We start from the raw sequence: 23,328 nt of genomic DNA on the forward strand, positions 1-23,328 counted from the left end.
ATAGCATTCTCCCTTCAAAAGATATTCAATTTAAATTTGACATAGATATTCCAATTCGAAGTTAACATCATATGATATGCTGATTTCGAATGCGAATCTACAGGGTGATATGTTCAGTGCCCGTTTCTTTCCTCCAGAACTTTTTTCGTAGACCACTAGTAGTTCAGAAAAATGTTAAAAAAAACTCTGGTGCCGTACTACACTTTTAGTTCTTTAGTTTTGTTACATCTGCTACCGATTTCCAGAAAAAGTTTGAAACAATTTTCTAGTAATCCTCAGGAAAATTCTAATTATTTCAAAGATACATTTAATAAGCTGTGAAGAATAAAAAATTTTAAGTTTAAGTAATTATTTATCTAATCTGACCGAAGTTTTAAAGGTCCGATAAACATCATGAAAGATTAGGACTATAAGAAACACCCTGTATCTCGGAAACAAAGCGTTTGCGGCCCCATTTCAAGGATTTCTTTAAAAATTAACCAGGAATGCTCATTTTTCTTTGTGAACACTCTGCATTTGATATGCGTGTTATTATGATGTCACTGTTGTCGGTTAGTTTAGTTGGAATAGATTCTGATGATACAGACTAATTTTTTTAACTACAAACTGAATTTTCTACCCCACTCTTTCTTCCAGAAGGAAAAAAATTGTATTATTACTGGAAAAGTATCTGCGTTATTTTCCTCCAAAGTCGTGTAATGCAGTAACATAACAATATGGTAAAATCTCTGATAAACCCCTCTTTTCAATAAATTCTGTTTTGCTATGAAATATTTTGATCAGTCAACTCGCGAAATTAATGTTGCAAGATTTCTTTCCATATGCCGATTGCACCAAAATACTTGGCAACTTATCACAGAATTGAAAAGTGTGAAGGGAAAAGTAACAGAAGTTGCAAAGTATTTTGGTGCAATAGGCACTTAATATCTTAACAACGCATATTGTCGTTCAACAGCATTATTTTTCACTTTGTAAATTCGATAAAATGTAGTTGTGAAAAGTTGCAAAGTAGTTTGGAGCAATAGTCCTCTGATCTGCTCGTTGATGATACGATTTTGCATTTCGACAAATTTTGAGTTTTGAATGTAAAGTCAAATTCTTTTCTCAATTCTTGTTAAAAGCTCTTTTTCTTCGTGTTTGGGGGGCTGTCGCCGCTCTCCCTCCCAACTGAATCGTAGCTGATGTTCACGAGGCTTTTTATTACTATTATCTGATGCATCTCACCAAGTATCCCTCGAGAGGAAATAATCAACCAAATTTGCAATTGGCTCCCGGACTAGACGTGGATAATTCAGTACTATAAGCGGCTGAAAATTCGAGAATTACACTCATCTTGACTAAATGCCTATATTCGATAACTAGCCCTCAAAAATGGAATATTCCCGATAATTTCTTCGTATACGTCAAAGTTCGTTCTTAACACTCCCATGACATGATTTCCAATTAAGTTCAATGGGGAAGAACGAAAACACTAAACAGATCAAATTGCTGATTGGAAACGTGACTTGGCTGCACTTGCAGCGGCCAATTCTTCAGCACCAAAACACTTGCGACAGAATTCTTGGACGCGTGGGTGCAAAGCGCAGTCTCTAGACCGAACTTTACATCCTCCGGTTCTGCGGTGCTCCAAGTTCCGCTGTTCATCATCCTCGTCGGCTAGGCGCACGTAGTGCCGCGTTTCTCGTTTGGATTGCGTCAACGACGCACGTTTTGGGTGCTCCGTTCCCGTGATATCTCCGTACGGCAAATCCGTTCACCTTTACCGGCTCTACACAGCGTACCTGTTTGTGCTTTGCTAGTGACTGTACGTCGGAACTTCTGGTCCTTCACTGCGGATTTGGGATTTTATGTGATTTTTTTTTTGTGTTTTTTTTTGGAGCTTTTTTCATCGGTTGGATTTCTTTTAGACTGTTTGAAAGGAGAAGACGGAGTTTGAGCGACTCCAGTGAGCGACAGGTAAGAGATATTTTTTGTTATATTTTATTGTTGTTATTGTGGCTCATTGTTTGCATTTACGATACTTCAAAGTTTCTAAAAGAAGTTTTAACCATCAACATTTGAATTTTCCCAGTATACTTTATGATTTTGAAATGTGTATAATTGAGAAATTAAAGTTTTGTTTTTAGTTATAACGCAGGAGCTAGCAAAAGAAAACTTCGAAATTCAGGAAATTTTTGAAAATTGTTACCTACTTCACAAATATTCAATTCAAAATCATCAAATTAAAAATGCATAGCAAGGTAATGATACGTTAATAGAACATTTCTACCACAATATCATATTCAATCAATCAACCAATTAATCAATCTTCATTAAGCTCTTAAAACATAGTATGATGTATGTTATCGACTTCACATCTATTCAATTTACTTTTTTTTGGTAAAAAATAAATGTAAGCACTTACCTACTACTTTCCACAGATAAATCTGTGGAAAGTAGTAAGTGTTTACATTCATTTTTTACCAAATCAATATGATTTTCCACCAAGTAAGGACTGAATCAATTAAATATTCAATTTACAATTACAATTCAATTTCTACCAGATATATTATTTCATTTATTCAATTTAGATTCATTAAATTAAAAATTAAGACATAATATGAAGTATGGGACGTGTCAACTTAAAAATAAGTACAATCGAAAGAAAAAGCGAATCTTGATAAAAATTAAATAAAAATATATAATTCGAACAATATAAGGAACGGAAAAATAATAAATGAACAACTAACTCAATGAGTCAGAGAAAAATTCCTCAGTGCTATAAAAGCATTTTTCAATTGACATTGACCTGATCTTCATAAATGTCTTGTTATAACGATTTCAATTCAATCATTCATTAATATTTCAACTTTCAACCTTTCTTCAATCGCGACAGAATAGGTTTATAATTATGTAGTAGAATCTAATAGAAAAATCGATCTGTCTACTTTCCAAAGCTTATTCGGAAATTCTAAGGTCCAAGTATGAAATTTGGTACTAGTCAAGACACTAATCCATCTAGAATCAGATCAGTAACCATTGAAGATTTCAAAAAATGAGATTTAAAGAACTTTACATTCTTTATTAATTAGAAACTGAAAATGTGTTAGGGTAGGAAGATACTAAATAGGGTATATTTTACTGTAATAGATATTTTAATGAAAACATTTAAATATATTTTTTATTATTAAGATATTTTCTGTGAGAAGAAATTTTAAATCATTGTACCTATAAGTCGCAATTTTCAAGAATCTGGAGTATGTTGAATGCTGGGAGGAAATACTCGTAATAAACAATAGTGTGAAATTTTGAGATTCTCATATTAATTTAAATTTGTTATTGTTATCACTTCGTATAACTGTTACTTCCTCAGTTTTTATTGATTATTAGTTAAGCAAAAAAGATTTTTTCCTGATCAGGGAACCAACCAACAGATTCACTTGAAATTTTACTGAAATGATATGAAATTGCTTCAATTAATTTTGTTTACTTCTCATCATTTCAGTCAGAGCTCCATGTATTTATTGTGACAGAACTACTTCGTTTACTAATAAGAAATTTGATAATATTGTGTTTAACATTTTTCAATCGAACATTTCATTTAGACCAGAATGAAGAAATTCTTGAGACAATAAATGTTCTCGTGTGAACTTTAGGATCTGTATTCAACATTGTTTGAACTGGATTTGCTATTTAACAGCTTCTATAGACATTAATTATATAGCGAAATATGAAAACATGAATAATTTTAATTATGTACCCACTTATTTGATGGAATTCATTATACCTTGACAAAAAATCTTCGTTCGAAAATACTTGATATTCGCACATCAACAACTATTTTTCACTGAAATTTTTTTCTTTAAAACCGCATGAAAAGTCAAAACAAATTATGAACTTAAAATATTGAATGAATATTCACCAGAAGCTTTTTATGATATTATCCTATATTCATATTACAAGAAGTGTTGGGCGCTTTCTTTCTCTCATCAATCATAAAATTTTGCACTCTCATTCCAGTAAAGGTTGCCCTGAAACTTTTTTGTATCATCAAATAATAATTGGACAGAGGATGATAAGGGTATACGCAAGGAGAATTTATCAAATTGAATATGGCTTTATGCATTATTTAGAGTTTATCGCAAAATACATTTCTAAATAACGCTATTCTTGTGAAAATCATTTATTATCTAAGTAGGTGATGAGTGAGAATTCTGTTAAGTATTTTCATCTGGTTATTAATGTTTATTTCAGTAGATGAAGATAAGTTGTAAATCTGATAGAATAGATGAGGAGTTGTGCTATATGCATTCTACTTGTGTTACCTATTTACCTGAGGAATCTGTTCCCTTACTAATTGTGTGTTGTGACAATGTAATTAGAGTGTCTGGAGTAAAGATCGTTGTCTTCTACCCTTTGTGCCACAGAAATGTTTTAGAGGTGAAACATTAGAAGATGTAAATAATCCGGAGTAGAAAACCATTATATTTATATAATGTGTGAATATACTGGGTGTTTCAGAAGCGTGAATTTAGAGGAAGAAAAAGCTACATTTTTTTTCGGAAGATTCTAAAAAATTTTGGTTTTCAGTAAAAAGGTCGATAAAAGCAAGAACTTGGTGTCAGGAACTTTGAACCCACGGCCATTCCTGTGCAACTTAGAGACCACATAATTGCTGTATATTACATATATGAGATCAGTTTATTATGATGTTATTGTTGTTGGTTACATTATCTAGATGGGGACTTCTAATAATTCGATCCTCCTGAAATTCGGCATAAATATTCCAATGATAAATTTAAATATACTGCATCAACTGAATTCCAACCAAGTTAGACCTGATGTTACGGAAATATTGGATTTTTTCGATATTTTGCTTTTTGTATGATGCTTTTAACGTTTTGAATAATGCTTGGGATTGTTTTCAATTCGGTCGAAAATAACGTCACTGAAATATCAGGTTTCACTTTTCTATATTGTGTTCGAGTTTTCTAGTTTCGAAAAAGCTTGATATTCATGTTTCATATCATCGAGCAAAATATCAAATCTACTGCCATTGAAATATTCAGTATTTTCTCCAATATTCTTCTTGAATTTCCTGTGGTTCTGGTTTCCAAATCAACATGAAGCCAGAAAGTATATTACTTACAATTGCAAAATTTCATCACGATCAAAGCTGTAGTATTCAAATAATGACGAAAACAAAATTTTGAATATCCATATTCACGGAAAATCTTGTTAGATTTGGGCCATTTACGAAATGCAGCATTCTGAACCCATTTCTAGGTTCTTCCGATCGAAGAGTTTTTATCTTCACGGTTGGACCGGCCAGAAGGATCGAAATGAATTTGAGAACAAATTTGTCATCAATGAGTCGAACCTTATCATTTGGGACTTTTGCTGCTACAAAGAGCGCTCCAAAACAAATCAAGATTCCGTGATAAATTTTTTCCATATAACTTCGAGAAAGTTTCAGAAACTTTCAACGAATATGCCCAATTGAATAGATCTTGAATTGGTTGATGGCTTTCGCGGCCATCATTCAATGTTACTTATTCTCTCGGGTATCTCGGATGTAGTCGTTCATTTATTTTCGACGTTTCGCTAGATCGAGTGTCTGGTATCTTCAAGAGTCTCACCGGCAAAATTATTAGGGGAGCGTAGATAATATTTACGGAAGTTTGTAGTTTGGCCTATTTCAGCAATTTTTTAAATTGTAGCTTGACCCATCAGGAATATCACTGTTCAAATGATATTCTCAGGTACCAAAGTGAATCGCTGACAAACGAGAATATTCACGAATCCTTAGGTTTTGCTTCTTCTTTTCTGAAAAATTACGATATCTTCTGAATCTGAATGAAATTACAGCACTTTGAATGGTTTCAGTAACCTGAAAAAATTGTTCATTTTATTGAAGAATGGAAATCATCAAAACTAGATTTTATTGATACAATGTACTTTTTCATTTTTATTTTACCTGTTTATCAAATTTTCATTAATCTGCCTTACAGATTGAGTAAATACATACTAAAACTCATAATTAATTTATTCATCACAGCTTACTAACAGGATTTTTATAATATTTTGGATTTTACTCAGGATTACTGAAGAATTGATTGAAATGTTTTCTTCGAAATCGGTAGCAGATACGACAAAACTACAAGAAACAAAAAATTGTAGTACCCACTAGATCAAAGTTTCTCTTTACATTTTTCTAATTTACCAGTGGTCCGAGAAAAAAAAGTTGAGGAGGAAAGAATCATGCACTGTTAAAAAAAAACAGTGCACCCTGTAGGTTTGCATTTAAAATTATCATATAACATAATGAAAACTTCAAATTGTAGTATATTTTCCAAATTCAAGTTGAATAGGGAAGGTGCTATGAGAAAAAATATCAACTTTAACAACCTTGACCCTGTTTCTCGAAAACAAAGTGTTTGTGGCCCCTGTTTCCAGAACTTTTGTTTCTCCAAATGAACCGATAAATCTGTCATTTTCGTTTGGCTTACTATTCAGTAACAGTGTAATAAACCGAAGAACTTTTCATCAAATGAATCAATCTGGAAGAGATAGTCATGCTCTTAAGAGGAAACACCTGACTACTCTGATCAAAACGAAACTAGAATAATTTTTTCTCTCAAATCACCGATTTTCTTTGGGTCTTCGCATAATTTCTTTGAACTATTATCTACATAGTAGAATTTTCATATTTTTGATTTGCGAATGAGAAAAAAATTATAATTTTGGAAATTTTTGGTTTTTCACAAAAGAATTGATGAAAAGGTATTCCTACGCAGAACTAACGTATTTCAAAAATTTTCGTAAAAAAATCCTATGAAAAATCGTTACAAAAGAGGCAAAAATCTTAATTTATGCAAATTAGAAAAGGACTCAAAAAGTATTCCCATTCGACGAAAGTTGGAACTATTGTAATATTCCTAACTTCTCATGATCATTCAATCGTTTCTCCTCCTCAAGGTGAATATTGACAGATCATGAGAATGTCATATAACAAGAATGTCACGGGGGATGTTCCCTCTTAAGAATCCCCAATTCTCAAACAGCCTCAAACCACCATAAAACGAAACGGTGAGCTAATCAATTTCGAATTTAATACAACCATCGGCAGATTCCTCCCATAATTGAGCTGGTTAAGTGCAAAACCGCCGTAAGAACTGCCGTATCAGACTAAAATCCGTATATAGGGGCAAAACGATCAGGGTTGATAAAGTTGATAGCGCTGAGCAATTCGGGTCACGGCTAGCGAAAATTGTGGAATAAACAGAGGATGTTGGCGAAATAGACTTCGAGTTCTCTAAACGGAGGAAGTCGCTAGCCGGTTATGACAAATTAGCGGACGACGAGAGGTGTTTCTCAACCAATTTCATGTCGTTAAGGTGAATTCTAACATTATTTTGATTGATCACGACAGTCTGGTCGAATGGTAAATTTTCCGCTAACGAGCTTCGATCGATTTTATCTTCAATTATGTGGAGTTTACAGTGTGGAATTAAAAGTGCAGTATGAACGTTTCGTAATTGAATGTCTCTAAATTTTAATACTCAAGGGATTTCGAATTTCTAATACATCGTTCAGTGTTGCACATATACCCAGGTTTTCTTTTTGTTTAGGAACAGACATTTTATTCCCTACGCCTCTACTATAATTTCTCCATTTTCCTACTGTTGTCTAATTGGGAGCATTTTCTCCCTTCTGTGTGTCACTTTTTTCTTCTATATGGTTCCTCTAAAGAGGTATTTCCTCTTATCTATCTTTATTATTGGGATTTGTATTATTTTTCTTAATTCCCTATTCTCATGCTCTTTCAGCGTCTCTATTGTCTTCTTTCTTTGTTTTTTAACTAGTTCTATATTTTCAATTCTTCTCTAATTTGTTGGTTGTTTATATACCATGGGGCGCCAACCGCTGTTCTGATTACTCTATCAAGCGTACTTTGCAACTGATCTTTCTTATTGTCTTTCGTATTACACCAGGTTACTCCTGCACTCGCTCCTGCATACGTAATGCTTGGTATTAGCATTAGTTTTGTTATCTCCAGCTTGTTTTCTAAGGTTTACTTTCTGGGTTGAGCAGCGGGTAGAGTCTCTCGTGCAATTGCCTTGCCTTTTTCCTGTTTTCTTCTATCTGTTTGCCAAAAATCATTCTTTCATATTTGATATTTTGCTTTCTCTTTCCATTTTATTGTCTCATTTTCTATTTTGACGTTTTCTGCTTTTTCTTTCTTTAGTGTAGTTCCTGCGAAGTAGATTGTAACTGTTTTCGTTGTATGCACTTTGAACCTCCATTCCTTGAAGTATTCCAACACAGATACAGTTCATAGAAAACTAATCATTATTTTGTGCTGAAAATTTGCTCCTTTGGGTTTGAGATAATGATCTCTCTTCTTAAAATATTTTTTTATCTTTACAACTACTTGTCGTTGAAGTGAATTCTAACATTATTTTGATTGATCACGACAGTCTGGTCGAATGGTAAATTTTCCGCTAACGAGCTTCGATCGATTTTATCTTCAATTATGTGGAGTTTAGCGTGTGGAATTAAAAGTGCTGTATGAACGTTTCGTAATTGTCTCTAAATGGTAATACTCAAGGGATTTCGAATTTCTATTTTTTAATACATCGTTCAGTGTTGCACATATACCCAGGTTTTCTTTTTGTTTAGGAACTGACATTTTATTCCCTACGCCTCTACTATAATTTCTCAAATTTCCTACTGTTGTCTAATTGGGAGCATTTTCTCCCTTCTGCGTGTCACTTTTTTCTTCTATATGGTTCCTCTAAAGAGGTATTTCCTCTTATCTATCTTTATTATTGGGATTCGTATTATTTTTCTTAATTCCCTATTCTCATGCTCTTTCAGCGTCTCTATTGTCTTCTTTCTTTGTTTTTTAACTATTTCCTCTATATTTTCAATTTTCAATTCTTCTCTAATTTGTTGGTTGTTCATATACATGGGGCGACAACCGCTTTTCTGATTACTGTATTAAGTGTACTTTGCAACTGATCTATCTTTTTGTCTTTTGTATTATACCAGATTACTCCTGCATACCTAATTTAATTTATTTATTTTATTCATTTTATTTATTTTATTTAATATATATACAATGTTCTACATGTTTGAACCCAACTATAGAACAAGGAGCATAGGAAAAATAATGCTACATATTCTGAGAAAAAAAAACGATAACAAAAAATGCTCAGTCAGTCAAAATAATGATAATAATGCTTGGTATTTTATTATCTTCAGCTCGTTTTCGAAGGAGAGTTCACTTTTTGGGTTGAGCAGCGGGTAGAGTCTTCCGTGCAATTGCCTTGCCTTGTTCCTGTTTTCTTCTATTTGTTTGCCAAAGTTCATTCTTTCATCTAGAAATACTCCCTGATATTTTGTTTTCTTTTTCCATTCTATCGTCTGATTCTTTATTTTGTGTTTCCTGCTTTTTCTTTCCTCACTGTTGTTCCTCCGAAGTAGATTGCAACTGTTTTCGTCGTATTCACTTCAAATGAATCTTCAAATATATTCCAACACAGATACAGGGTGATTCACCGCGATGGCCTATTAGACGTTTATGGAAAACTAATCTTAATTTTGTAAATTTTCATGTTGGGGTTGAAGATGATGTTCTCTCTGCTTAAAATATTTTCAGATTTCTACAACTCCCGGTTATATTGGGAACAAACTACTCCCTCATTTCAAATGGCACACCCAGTTGTATATTGAAAACAGTCCGATATATTGTTTCATTAATTCCTCTTTCCTAACAGAATATACTTACGGCTTGAGTCCTTTTTGATTTTCATCATGAATTCTGAATTGAATATTTAATTATGATTCTTAGAAAGAGATGTATCTCTGAAAAATTTCAATTTGTAATAGAATTTTTTAACTAAAGTCGTTCAAAAACTGATAGTTTGACACATTTATTTGCATTTAGTCAAAATTGATAATTAAATTAAATAGGACCTGACAAATGTGAGCTCAAGTAGTTTTATTAATCAGTGTAAATATTCTAGAATATTTGTAGAACAATTAAACCAACAATGAATCCTCAATGGAATGCAGTAATTTATCATACCAAAGCACAGATGTTAAGCTTGGAGTGATAATTTTTACTAAGCTCCACTTAACGTCGTCTTCATGCTGAATCTAATCCACTTCTCAGCAGGATACTCAAGGGGCTTTAGCTTATGTTCTCTGTAGTTACATTGACCGACTTCTGTAGGTATATTTCCTCATGTTAAAAATCCTGCCAAATATTTCTGAAAGTGTGAGTTTTTTAGAGAAACTCCGAGTTAGGTTAATTTTTGTTTGGTGTGGGTATCTTGATTGCAAATTCGTGGGTGTACAATCATTCCCTTGGGTGAGGTGGCCATCCCATCAAAAACCTTGAATATCAACAATAATTCTTCTCAGCCCCCAACAACAACAATTCTGCTTATTAACAACGCCTCCGAAATGAAAATGGGCCTCATCACTGAAGGTGATTTTTCGATGAAAATCCGGATCATTTAGATGAATTTCAAGGACCCAATCAGCGAAGATACTGGCAATAGACTGGCTGAAGCTCTTGTGTTAACTGAAATTCAAGAGCCTTAAGACCTGAGTCTTCATGCAAAATACGGTGTAATGTCGTTTGTAGAATGCCTTATTCCCAAGATCAAAGAGAAATCGACAAACCTGAGTTTTCGTCAACACTATGGGCGACGTATACAGTTTCGAATCTTCACATCAGTAACTTTTTCCAACAGCCCAAATTTTTCCGTCATTTTCACTATTATCGACCGAGATGGTGCTTCATGACGAACCGAAAGTTTAGTTTTGAGAACTTGTGCAAAATTTTTGTAGGGAATTTCAACAATTCGTAGTATTGGCGTAGTTTCTGCTAGTCAAATGTCAAAATATGACATCTTCAAAAGTGAAAGCTGTTCAGATAGCGGACTGTTCAAAATTAAACCACTTATCATAAAACTCTAGTTGATTGATTTTTTGATACTAATGTTTCTTTTTTCACACCTGAGAGTTCCAAAGGCAGCTGAAAGCATTGAACAACAATTCTATTACTGCTCAGAAGCGACTAATAAACAATTTCACATTTAGCGATGTATTCACAAACACTGGGCTGCTTTATGTAAGCTCCCATTGTGAATACGATCTAAAGTTAGGAAAACTAGAATTATTGGCTGAAACCAACGAAAGAATTCGAACTACCCCCTTGGGAGAAATCTAGCAAACAAAAAGACATTTGAACTGATAAACAGCCATTAAAATGCAGTAATGTATTAAGTTTTTAAGAGGCATTTTGATATGGCGTTGGTTCTGTGTTAAAAGGGTAGATACAGATCGTAATATAGGGTTATCAACAACCTAGAGGGTGTACGATTCTCTTCCAAATTCTTTACTAATGTACCCCTGACTTTAACTATGAGAAATTCACTTTTACTCAAGCTATGGAGTGGTCATTGAGCTCTACTCAGATTCAATTTTGTCGCTTTGGATACGACATCGACAGGTCGATCCATAATGATTGACTGACCTCAAAGACCTGGTATTCTTCCAGTGAATTCGTGGGTTCAAAAGAACTGCAGGAGAATGATAGGTTTCCCATGTCGAACAGCCTCCCAGAGCCGAAAACAAGTATTGGGTAATTTGGCTCTTGTAACGGCACTTTTCTCTTTAAACGCTGTTCGATATTCACCGTGTCTCTGCCCTCCTGAGTTTTATGACATGCGATGTGTAAAATCTCGTTCCTAGGTTACGCAACCTTATATTTTCGAGCTTATTGAATAGATTTATCCAGTGAATTCCAGTCGAAGCATTTCGTCCTATCAATCGAGTCAATATCCTCTCATTATAATGGGACATTCTGAACGGTGATATATTCCTGTTAGGTTACAGCTACGTTGAAGACCTTTATCAGATTTGGCTTTATCACATAACGAACGGATTAATATTGTTTACAAACGTTACATCAGACTACCACCATTTTCTGCCTGTCACGTTGGAATGAATGTAAACAGGGGGAATCATGGGACTGAATGTCTTTGAACGTGGTTTATCTGTAGTCAGAGCATTATTATGGTAAATATCGTTTCGAAACTTTTGAGTTACTTCACTACTGTTTCAGAGATAAAATAATAGTTTAAAAGAACCATATCATGTTCTTTGAAGAAAATTACTCAATTTTAACTGCAGAAAACTGATTGCACAGTGGTCCTAAACTCGGCCGTTTCTGAAAAATTGGTTTGCCTCCATTGAAAATTTGGCCACTTGGGTAGGTAATTAGTTTTGTTTCATCTATCTAAAAAAAAACAAAAGTGAGATATTACGGCTTATATCGAAAAGTAGCGCCGCCAATTTTGATGTTTTGAAAAAACTGGACAAACGTATACATCTGTGCTTAATAACATGAGTTTTAGAAGCATAAACGAGATAGAGGGTGTTTAACTACATTATTGAGAAATATTTGGTTCATGGGATGAGATATGTGCGATCTTCTTATTAACAGTTTTTGCTGACAACTCAATTTTTTGATACTTAATTGCAAAAAGGGTTTAAAATTAAAAAAAAAAATGTACTCGATTACGAAGAATATTGCAGAATTATTTCATCTCCTATTCTAAACATGAATATGGAAGCCGATTGAAAAACTATTGATAGGTTTAATGATTCTAACTTCTAACTAGGTTTCTTCTGATTTATAGGTACTTCTATGTTTTGTTTGCCAAGTTCATGATGAAACCCCCTGCATTATTTATTGTTAGATTTATTTCCAGAGTAGTTTTCGATAAATTAATTGATTTATTTATTTTCTGAGTAAACATAACTGTAATAGAATTTTTTATTATTGCAAAATTTGAACATGTAACAAGCTGTAATTCTGGATGAGTTTAGACAATATCCCCTTCAGTGTTTACCTTAAGATGATCTAATTCTCAGGGTTATTAAATTTTTCATTCCTCTGATAGACACAAAGAGTTTGAAGCGGATAGTTTCAAATGAATTAAATTTTCCCTGTGTACTTTATAATAATATAATAGTGGAGTTTATAAAATGAAAACATTGGAATATGGAATTTTTTTTTTTTTTTAATTTAATTCATTGGCCATGCAGACGTTTCATTATCAATGCAATAATTGACGAATTTTCATAATTTAAAACAATACAGTTTTCGAATAAACCTTTACTTTTATTTCGGAGACTGGGCGAATAAGTCACCAAACAATTCTTTAGCATTTGAAATGAAATCTAATTTTAGTTCAGGATATTTTGATAATATCCAGGGTGTTTTCGTTGAAAGTGAATGCTAGATTTATTAATTGAAAGAATTTCCAATGTCTATATGTTTGAGCAAATTACAATCCAGAATATTATATAAAACCCCAAAACCAAAAGAATTTTTTGGAGACATCTTAAAGATTGATACTCATCTTCGAGAAATATTTTGGAACTCGTGAGACCCATAAAACCAAAGTCATTTCCTAACCTTCGAACTCAGTATATTTCGTAGGTAGAACGACTCACGAACTATGTCATCATGTGACTACTCAAACAATACATCTAAACGTTTCAAATTAATGGCGTTCAGCTTTGTTTTCTCTCTGAGATAACCATTATAATGTAGATAGAGCAATCAACTAAACTAAATCTCCTGACTCATAAAAGGTAGTAAGACTCTCAACTCTGTGACATGTAGAAATAATACTTGGTGAATGAATAAATAGCTATTTCATGACATTTTTCTATTATAATTGAATTCAAGTTTGATTCGTATTTATTCTCCGAAAACTATAGGAATTCGAAATATTTCTTGATCATTCAAACAAACTTGCTATGGTTTTAAGTACGTAGAGAAATCTGCGAAGAAATTGTATTAGTAAATATCATATTGATATTAGAACGAACCGTTTATCAAGGTATTAGAAACATCGTGTTTATTGGTAAGGAAATACCTGAATTGTTTTCAATGCATCAACCGAGTAAATATCGAAATGAGCGATAAAACACTATTCTGCATTATAATAAGGCACTTCGTTAAATCACTATTCTTAGAATTTTTCCTGATTCAAGCATGACATAACTGTGGTGAGGTTTCCTAGAAAGATTCACGTTGGGAATTCAAGTATATAAAATGTTAGTTCATGAAATAATTGATGATAAATGATGGAAATCATTTCAAATTGGGTTATAAAGTTTCCAAAGGAATTAGGTTATATGAATTTTTTAATTTGACCGAATACTTTCTTTGAAAATTTGAATCAATTGTCTCGTTACTGAATTTTTTCCAGGAAATAGGAAAAACTAATAGAAATATCTTTCCTTGATATCCTGATCAATAAATTGTAAAGGTTTAAATTCTAGGTACGAAACCATAAAGTACTACTGATATAACACGACGCGTGATGAGTGTTTTTGTTATGAAATTGGTTGTGTTTTTGTTTCAGTTCCAGTTTTCTTATATCAAATGTAATTATGCATTCGTTTTCCTTTTGAACGTGGATAATTTTGTAGAAATTACTGATAATTATTTTTTATGACTGACATTATCGAAGTTATTATTTCAGAAATTGCTCTCTTTTATCTAATTCATTATATGATGTTTTATTATAACATGTACAAATGGAAAATGTTGTATGGTTTATGTACCTTATAATTTAAAACGGATTTACTGAATGTCAGTTCGTTGATCTCGAAATTAAATGAAAAAAACTTGATCGCTTCCGAGTGTACGATTGTTTAGGAAGAGAATATATTGTGATCACTTTTCGTTGATAAAATCTTTGACATTCGATTTTCCGCCAGTAAAAAGCATTCCAAATCGCTGTAAAAATATTGAAATTCCCTGGAACTCTATATTTCTTGTTTTATTAGTCCGATTTTGATGAAATTTGGGATGGGACAATGAAGATTTCATCGAAATGGGTGAATTAGAATTTCTCCGGAAATAATTGTTTTACAAGACAAATGATAAAACGTACTGAGGAGTGTTGAATTTTGAGGAGCAAAGGGCGATAAAGCAAAGTGCACATGCTATATATTTCAGATATATGTACATGATTAATTTTGATGGGGTCTCAAGAAAACCTCAGATTTTAATGTTTTAATGAGAAAAAGTAAAATATTGCATAAAATGAAAGCATGTTCAATTCAAGTAGGTACCGTCAACTTTTGCATGTTATGAGCCTTCTATTGTTGTAAGTCGGTTTTGTACTGAGGGGTTTTATCTGATAAGGTTTTATTTTGAACAGCCCGCTATCTGAGCCATTGTCATTTGTTAAGCTGTCTTTTTTCGACATTTGACAAGTAAAAACTGCGCCATTACTAAAAATGATACGACACTTGCTTCAACAACGCAGTAAACGCAGTGAAATTGTTAAAATTCACTACAAAAATGGTGAAAGTTTTGCAGTCACACTTCGCAAAACAAAAGCACTTTTAGGTCGTCGTGAAGCAACTTCCTGACCGGCGATTGTGGAACGTGTGGAAAAAATTGAGCTATTGGCCCAAGTTAGTGATGTGAAGAATCGAAAACGTGTGCGTATCGCGAAGAAAACTGAGAATATTGCTGCTTTCGATCGTAGTTTGGAAAAAAACCCAGGTTTGTCGACTACTTTTCGATCTTGAGAATTGAAATTTTTTAGGGCCGGAATTGGAAAGACGTTAATCTTAATTAAATAAACAACTATTGATTTCTCTTAGAATATACTCATGTTTTTTCAATTCCAAAATGAAATCTTTTATTGGAAAACCCTTTATTACAATTTTATCCTACTTTCATTGAAAATATCGTCCAGATTGTCTGGAAGAAGCGAACCAGCCGACTTAAACCTAATTTATCTTAAAAGACGTCATCACTGTTTATTCCTCATTAAATTCCATTCAAATTCGTTTCATACCGACTGATATTCCACCTGAGCGGAAGAATTCGAGTTTGCGTGAAAATATATCCTCTTCTTTTTTTTTCACCTTCTCACGGATTCTGCCCAGCGAACAGAAAAGTAATCCCGCTGTGTTACTGACGCTACAGGCAAAGCATTAAATGTGATTTAGAGATTGAATTTAGCCAAATTGCTTTCCAACCTTCCTTAACGCCCGAATGAACGTAAGGACGGATAAATATTTTCATCATACCCGATATGGGAAACATAATTTGAAGAGCTAGAAAAAGGCGGCATTGGTAGAGAGGCAGAGGACGAGAATTGGATTTTAATTAGGTGTTTTGCAAGACGTATTCGAGGATTTTATACTTAAGTTTATCATTCCTTTCTTTCTCGTATAATACATATGTCGGATAATTGATAAAAACGACTTATGAAATGAAAAAATCTTTAATTATCGAAGATTCTAACTGAGGTTTTCCGAATCAAACCCCAAAAAAGTCTACGTGAAAAAATATTCGTCTATTTCAGTATCGTAATGAGTTGGTTACAGTACTAAAAACGGTGCTGTAATGAACTCATCACAGCATTGTTTTCAGTTATATTTTTCGTTTTGTAGTTGTCTACACTGACTTCCGATTCCATCAAATGTCAATACACGTCAATTGTCAATATAATTTAATTTGGATATAGTGAAATGATTTGCAACATTATTCGCAATTTCTCTTTATTCTGGTGGTGTTAAATCGATTTCGTCAGACATAATTCACAAATTTAATGCCTATTTGTAAATTAACTCAAAATTCGAAACGAACTATTCAAATTCTGTATTCTGACAATTTTCCAAACAATCACACCAACTGTTAAGATACAATACTAAAGTCACTAGGATATATAATCTGAATTTTTCATTGAATTTCGATAATATTTCACAAAACTTGACTGAAAGAGAGAAAGTCTAATATTCTTTGCAGAAGGTAATTCCAACACTCATGCGTTCGAAAACTGTAAGATGGTCGGACTTCTTCTATTTTCAATTTCTTGACCGATTCCGAATATTCATTATTGGAAATACTAAACAAAATATCGATTACTATACCGATACTGAATTCATTCTATCAATTTTGAATGCTAAAAACCAAAAAATTTCATCGAAAAACCTATTTCTCAATAAATTAACCGAATGCTTACTTCTGAGTTATGAATATTCAACAACTTTATTCAGATTTCAGAATGAATGAATCAATGTTCAAACCTTCTTTCGGAATATGTTTTTTCTCTTTGTACGAGTTGACATATAATGCTTTACATCAGGAAATAATAACAATAGTCGAATCGTAACAATGAATACATTCATCTTTCGAAATATTCATCAGAGAATTCATCATTGTAATTTCCTCTTTAATGAATTCAAATCTTATTTTAAGCTTGATGATCGAATAAATATATTGTACATTATTAACTATCCGATCGTAGAAGGTTTAATTGAGCTTCATTCATTGACAAGGATCTTACTTTCAATTCCTCATCAAACTATGTCAGAGGTTCTACTTCACTTCTTTATCACGTTGAGCGTACAAGGATGTTCCTGTAAGAATAGACTAAGTCGAGTGAATAATAGTATACATAAAATATACAGGTATGTAATTCCAATGAATTTTGGTTCATTATTTTCAATAACGATTCAATTAAAATCATTAACCCAAAAATTTAACAGATCTATTATCGAAAAGTATTTGAATCAGTTTTTTCTGATTGTGACATAACTATAATGTATGAATTATGAATATTTAATCTTGAACTCATGAAGTTTGAATATTTGGTTCGGAATTCAGAATCAATGATTGAACCCTGAGAAATGAAAAATTTTATAATAAAATCTTACTATTCCGAAAGAACTCTCAATTCCTCTAGGACCTAGGTTATTGGTGAATTTCATAACTGAATAAAATACGATTTGTAGACCCTTCACGATAGAACGAAAACATTGACCTTCATGCACAGTTAGAATCGAATATTTATGATGTAGGTACTGTGTAACGTCCGAATAAAGTTCAATTATTTGTTTCACTTTATTCCACATGACAGACCACAAGGAACAGCCAGGGGCGTTCCTTGGTGTCGGAAAATTCAATGTACTGTATCTATTTGTTCGAGTGTATTAAAAACATTCGCTTCACCAAACAACCGACTTTCAACAAATAACGATTGACCTAAAATAGATATGACATGGACGAAAACATCAAGGAGATCAATGACGTGAACTTGGGATCGTTAGCGAGATTCATCCATCTTCTCACAAACATTTTATACATACAAATACAAATACTGAGGTCGCCCAACGACGTCTTATAAGAGACTCAATCTTCGAAATGATTTTCGAACTTAGTTCAAGACCTGTATACTGATTTGCAATGGAAATGGATTTTGAAATGATATCTGCACATATTCTGAAGCCTATTTAATATATGGCCTAAATAAGGTTATATTTATACCGATAGCAAACTTGTTTCAACATAAATTCACAAATATGAAAACAGTGCAAGGACCTACAATTTTCAATATCCATTATTTGATGGATTCGATACACAATTGATGAAAATTACCGTCCTGAATTTTATATTTATCTAATATGATGATATAAACTAATATGAAGGGTTATCCGTAAAGAATCCACATCATTCAAATGTTCTCCACGTGATCTCTTACAGGACACGATCATTGGTTACTTTCGATGAATTGCTGGCACATTTCTGGCAATATATCACCAATAATTTGTCAGATGTTTATTTTCATTCAGATCGTCAATAGTCTGAAGATTATCGGCATAAGCACGATCCTTCGCATAACCCTCAAAAAAATCTAAAGGCGATAAATAACAAGATCTTGGTGGCCAATTCATATCAATTTTGCTTGTTTGAAAAGTTCGATGCGAAAAATCGCCATATCTTCAATGCATTGTTTACGTGTCATCTGAACCTTATATGTATAGAGATGCAAAATACCGCCATAGCGTGTGTCAGGAATTGATGAGTTTCGATCTTTTTCAACACTTTCGGTCGAGTATGCATATTGAAAATGGATTGGCTTATTGTAATTTCATCAATATTGTGTAATAATTAATTGATTAATTAATTAATTGGTAGATGTCAACCTATTAATTAATCAATATTGAGGGTCATTGAACTAAATATTGTGAATATTGTATACATTTTTTTCCATATGTTGCCATCACCATGAACTAAATATATCAGTATATTTTTATAGATAATTATGTATTCTATCGAACTGTATTTCATTCATAGAAAATATATGCAACCATAAAAAAATTCTGAAAAGTGGTACATTTCAACTGACAACTATATCTTACATAAAACTTTGTACGTAAGCTTGTCCTATTCTTTTTGATTATTTACATCAGGAAATATGTAATTAAATAGTGGTATAATAGGAAGTGTTTTTGGGGCCTTCATGCCAGATAGGTTGAGTAAGGTTAGGTTATGCTTTGTTTTTCAATATGTGAATCACAAAATTTCATTCGAATAATCACACTCAAACAAAATTGAAACGTCGAAAAACAGGAAGAATTCTTGCGGTCTCTATGTTGGATAGGTTCTACAAATCTTGTCATGCATGGAATGCAATTGCATTTTAATGACACCTGTTATTTGAATTGACAACCATGACAGGGATCAACATGAGCTCGACGTTTCTTTGTTTTACAGAACGTGTTCAGAAGAAAAATATTTGGGGAATCTTTCAACTTCCTTTCAATCATTTTGTCACGTATGTTTGTTAGCAAGTAATATTACCGGTAGAGAAAATCATGTGCTTATTGTGCTTGGTATGCGTGTTGATCGAATTTCTGTGAGAACTACTCATCTAAATCAATTCGAAAATTCACAGGTGTTTTGTAATCTTTACAAAACTAAAACTTTTGAAATATCTGTTTCTGACAAGATTAATTTTTTTTTTATTGAGGGTTTTTTCATCTATATTTTAAGTATTTTCTTAATACTTAAATAGGATTTGAATGAATATTATTTCTAGTCAGAGAGATATATCAGAAGATATTTTGTTTTCCTTTTTTTTTGAGTATTTAGTAGTTGAATAATAATTAAAGCTTAGTGCAAAATTGCATGTTGACAGCGAAACCAGAAACACAGAAAATTTTGGATTATCTCGTGGCCAGCGATAATTAAGGGTCTAACATCGTTAGAATAGACTACGCAGCGAGAAGATTGAGAGTATTTTTCAGGCGGAAAGTAACAACTGAAGTAATAAGAAAGAGGGCACGTCCTAGCATTAGAAATGGTGGAGGTCATTCCAAATACAATACATGAACACATTTTCTACTGAAATTTTGAGTTTAATTGCAATAAAAAATGTTACTTTCTTTTCTTTGCTTCTTTCACCTTTCAAATAAAAATCTGCTGAAACAAAACTAACGTCTGGATTCTAACGAAAACTTTTTTAGGAAAAAGAAGGCATTCGGAGTTTTATGAAATAATTTTGTTATACATAAATCTATTCTTTTCTTCATAAACCAACTTTCAAATCATATACTAATTGTTATTCAACATCTAATAATTGCTTTTTTCATACATATCATAACTTTTTCTGATGAAAATTATCCGAAATTCCAATCAATCTTGGTCAACTTAAAAAAATTTGACGAAATATGAAGTCAGGTGAGGAAGTTTTCAAAAAACATAAGAACTCCAATAACTCGGAAACTAATTATTTTCGGCTTTCAATAAATATGGATCAATCGACAGCAAATAAGTGATACTAACACCTCTTTCAAGGTTCACGTCTAATATGGGAACACCCTATAGGTATATTTTAAATATATAGTTCTGTTATCTCGAAGAGCGCAAACAGCGCATGAATATAAAAGCTTCACTCATTTTTTTTATATTTTTCATTATTAGATGAGTTATATTCAGAATGAATAATGAGCAATGTAAAGTTTATAACAACTAACTTTTTTATGACCTATTACGATAAAGTTAATGAGAGAATCTGAATGGATATTTGTGAATGATTCAACTCATTTAGGATGATGATACATTTCAGTATTTTCCTCAAAGTTTTCCATAGGAATATCTGTTTAACCGTTGACGTAATAATATTTTCTCTCTGTCGTATTTTTTATTTCTTCTATACTCCAAACGTGTCTCTCAAGATTAAAATCTCTCGTAGTATCTTTGAACTCGTATTGTTGTCGGTAGATAAGCAGTATTAGTCACCTGCAGTAAAAAAAAGAGGTTTATTATCAGTTCAGCTTTCAATGGACCAAATTTTACCTGAACGATCTCTTGTGTCTCGTATTTTCATCGGAAACCTGCTCGACCTCTTAAGAATTTTGTAGTGGTGTATTCAACTTCCTACTCGTGTTCTCTCATTAATTCATGTGCTTCCTTTTTAATGAATCAACTTTCTTCGGTTGCACTAAAGAAGCTGAAGCATGCGCTTCTTGGGTACTTGAACTACTTTTGCAGACGATCAAGTGCATAACACCGTAAACAGGTTTGGAATGGATTTCCGGAGGATATAGGTACAAGTTGAATAGAAAAACTCACTTGATCAAGTTTATTCTCGATATATGTAGATGAGATCAATTCTCTTTGGAAGTGGATTGAATACATCACAGTGTTTTCAGTGTATATTCACAATGTTACTTTCACTCTCTAAAAATATAAGTAGGTATACTCAAAAAAAAAACATTAATTACTTCTCAAATGTTTCCAACGGATTATTATTTATTGGAAATAATTAACTCAAGTTTGGTTGGAATAAAATGAAATAAATTGTATAAATTCTATTATTTTATTTGGTTTATTATTTTGGTATAAGTAATATAATAAGGGCTCCTCTTTATTTCGAAAAAATTTATAAAATAGGTTGCTTACTAAAATTTTAATGAGAAACATTAGTACTGGTGGAAACAACTCGAAAAAACTGCTGACAGATTCTGTCATACAGTTTTTTTTTAATCTAGAAACCATTTGTAATTCAAAATTGATAGTTTGTGATTGATAAAAATTAAGAAGAGGGAAAAAAAGCTCCTTCCGTCTTTCTGAAATTTTAACAGTTTACGTTTTGGAATGGATAGAAATCCATCCAGAGAATTTCTCGGAAACTATGAGAGTTATTTACATTAAATTTAGTACAAAAATGAGTTATGCTACCGCATTGATCCTCCAAGATCGTCATTCCGATCCATGGATATCCAAAGGAAAAAATCAATGGCTAAAATTTTGAAGAATTCATATTTGACCATTTTTTCTTCTTTAAACAATTGGCTGTTTATTGAATGATTTTTGGATTTGGAATATTTTTCGAACTAAAGGAAATAATAATTTTTGCTCGATTAATGAAAGTCTGTTTTTTTCTAAATCAATCGTGCAATTTGGATTTTGTCAAGCTTATATGAATGTATTCTGAATTCAGTGTAATTTCTTATCCTTCTGGTGGAAATTGGAAACATAAAACCGAAATTCGAATGTTTACTTCTTCTATCCGAAATTCTCATATGATAAAATCTCATTTTTCATTGGACTATCGGAAGAAATGAGAAGCACGAACTTTCATATGACGATAAAAATTTTAGATTGAATTAATTTTTAATGTATCTACCATTTCATGGTTTTTACACTCGTTTACGTGCTCAGAGTTAGCGTTTCCAAGGAAACTTATTTATATTCCCTTGTCTGTCTTCGTCAGAACAATTTATGGAAGATTTGGTTTGAAATAAAACGTTTTATGATCGCACAATGAAAGTAATAATACCTGAATATTGGGTCGCAAAAAGGAAACTTTAGGATATCCGTATTATGTCTCATATTGTGGCATTAAATTGAAATAATTCATCAGGGTAGATAGCAAAAATGTACTTTCGTGAATTTTCTAGAAGTTGAAAATGATTTTTTACTCAAGGAAGAGGAAGCTATATCAATTGAGTATTAATAATGATCAATATGATAATAATGAAGGAATATTTTTTGCATTTATATTCTAATACTTCTATATTTATAATTGTCTTTTCTACGTTCCACCAATTGAGATTCAACAAAGCAATCGAATTATTTTAGGGATCGGTCCAATTGTATAGTATGCACATAGAATTGTTGTGAAGATTTCCCAAATGTCACCTCAACTGTTGAATGTGACCTCACTTTCAGTACTGTTAGTATGAGAATTTGCTAGCTAAAGGTTACATTGATGAGCCCACTCAATCACAACAGAAAATTTGAATTGTTCAAAAATTCGACATGTTTTCCATGTCAACGCATCTTTTTGTCTGCCGAAGGAAATGTTGTTAACAAAAACTATAATTTGATTTTTTACGATTGTAACAACGTGCAATCGTAAGATACTTCGTTTTATTCCGTTGAAGGTTATAATCCGACTAGTGGTTCCGTAAATATGAGCTTTCAAATTTTTTTTCTGT

At 32.4% G+C, this 23,328-nt stretch overlaps 1 protein-coding gene across 2 annotated transcripts in view; it reads left to right on the top strand.

The window, feature by feature from the left end:
- The first annotated feature begins 1,624 nt into the window (after positions 1 to 1,624).
- Positions 1,625 to 23,328, top strand: part of LOC123684309 — a 58,169-nt gene continuing 36,465 nt past the window's right edge. Inside the window, exon 1 of one of the 2 annotated variants that reach the window (XM_045623519.1) lies at positions 1,625 to 1,940. The gene's annotated coding sequence lies outside the window, so the exon portion shown is untranslated. Of the gene's footprint in view, positions 1,957 to 23,328 lie in introns of both variants that reach the window. The other variant, XM_045623518.1, reaches the window with a different exon arrangement.

The sequence above is a fragment of the Harmonia axyridis genome, chromosome 7 (assembly GCF_914767665.1).
Source record: "Harmonia axyridis chromosome 7, icHarAxyr1.1, whole genome shotgun sequence".
Taxonomy (NCBI): domain Eukaryota; kingdom Metazoa; phylum Arthropoda; class Insecta; order Coleoptera; family Coccinellidae; genus Harmonia; species Harmonia axyridis.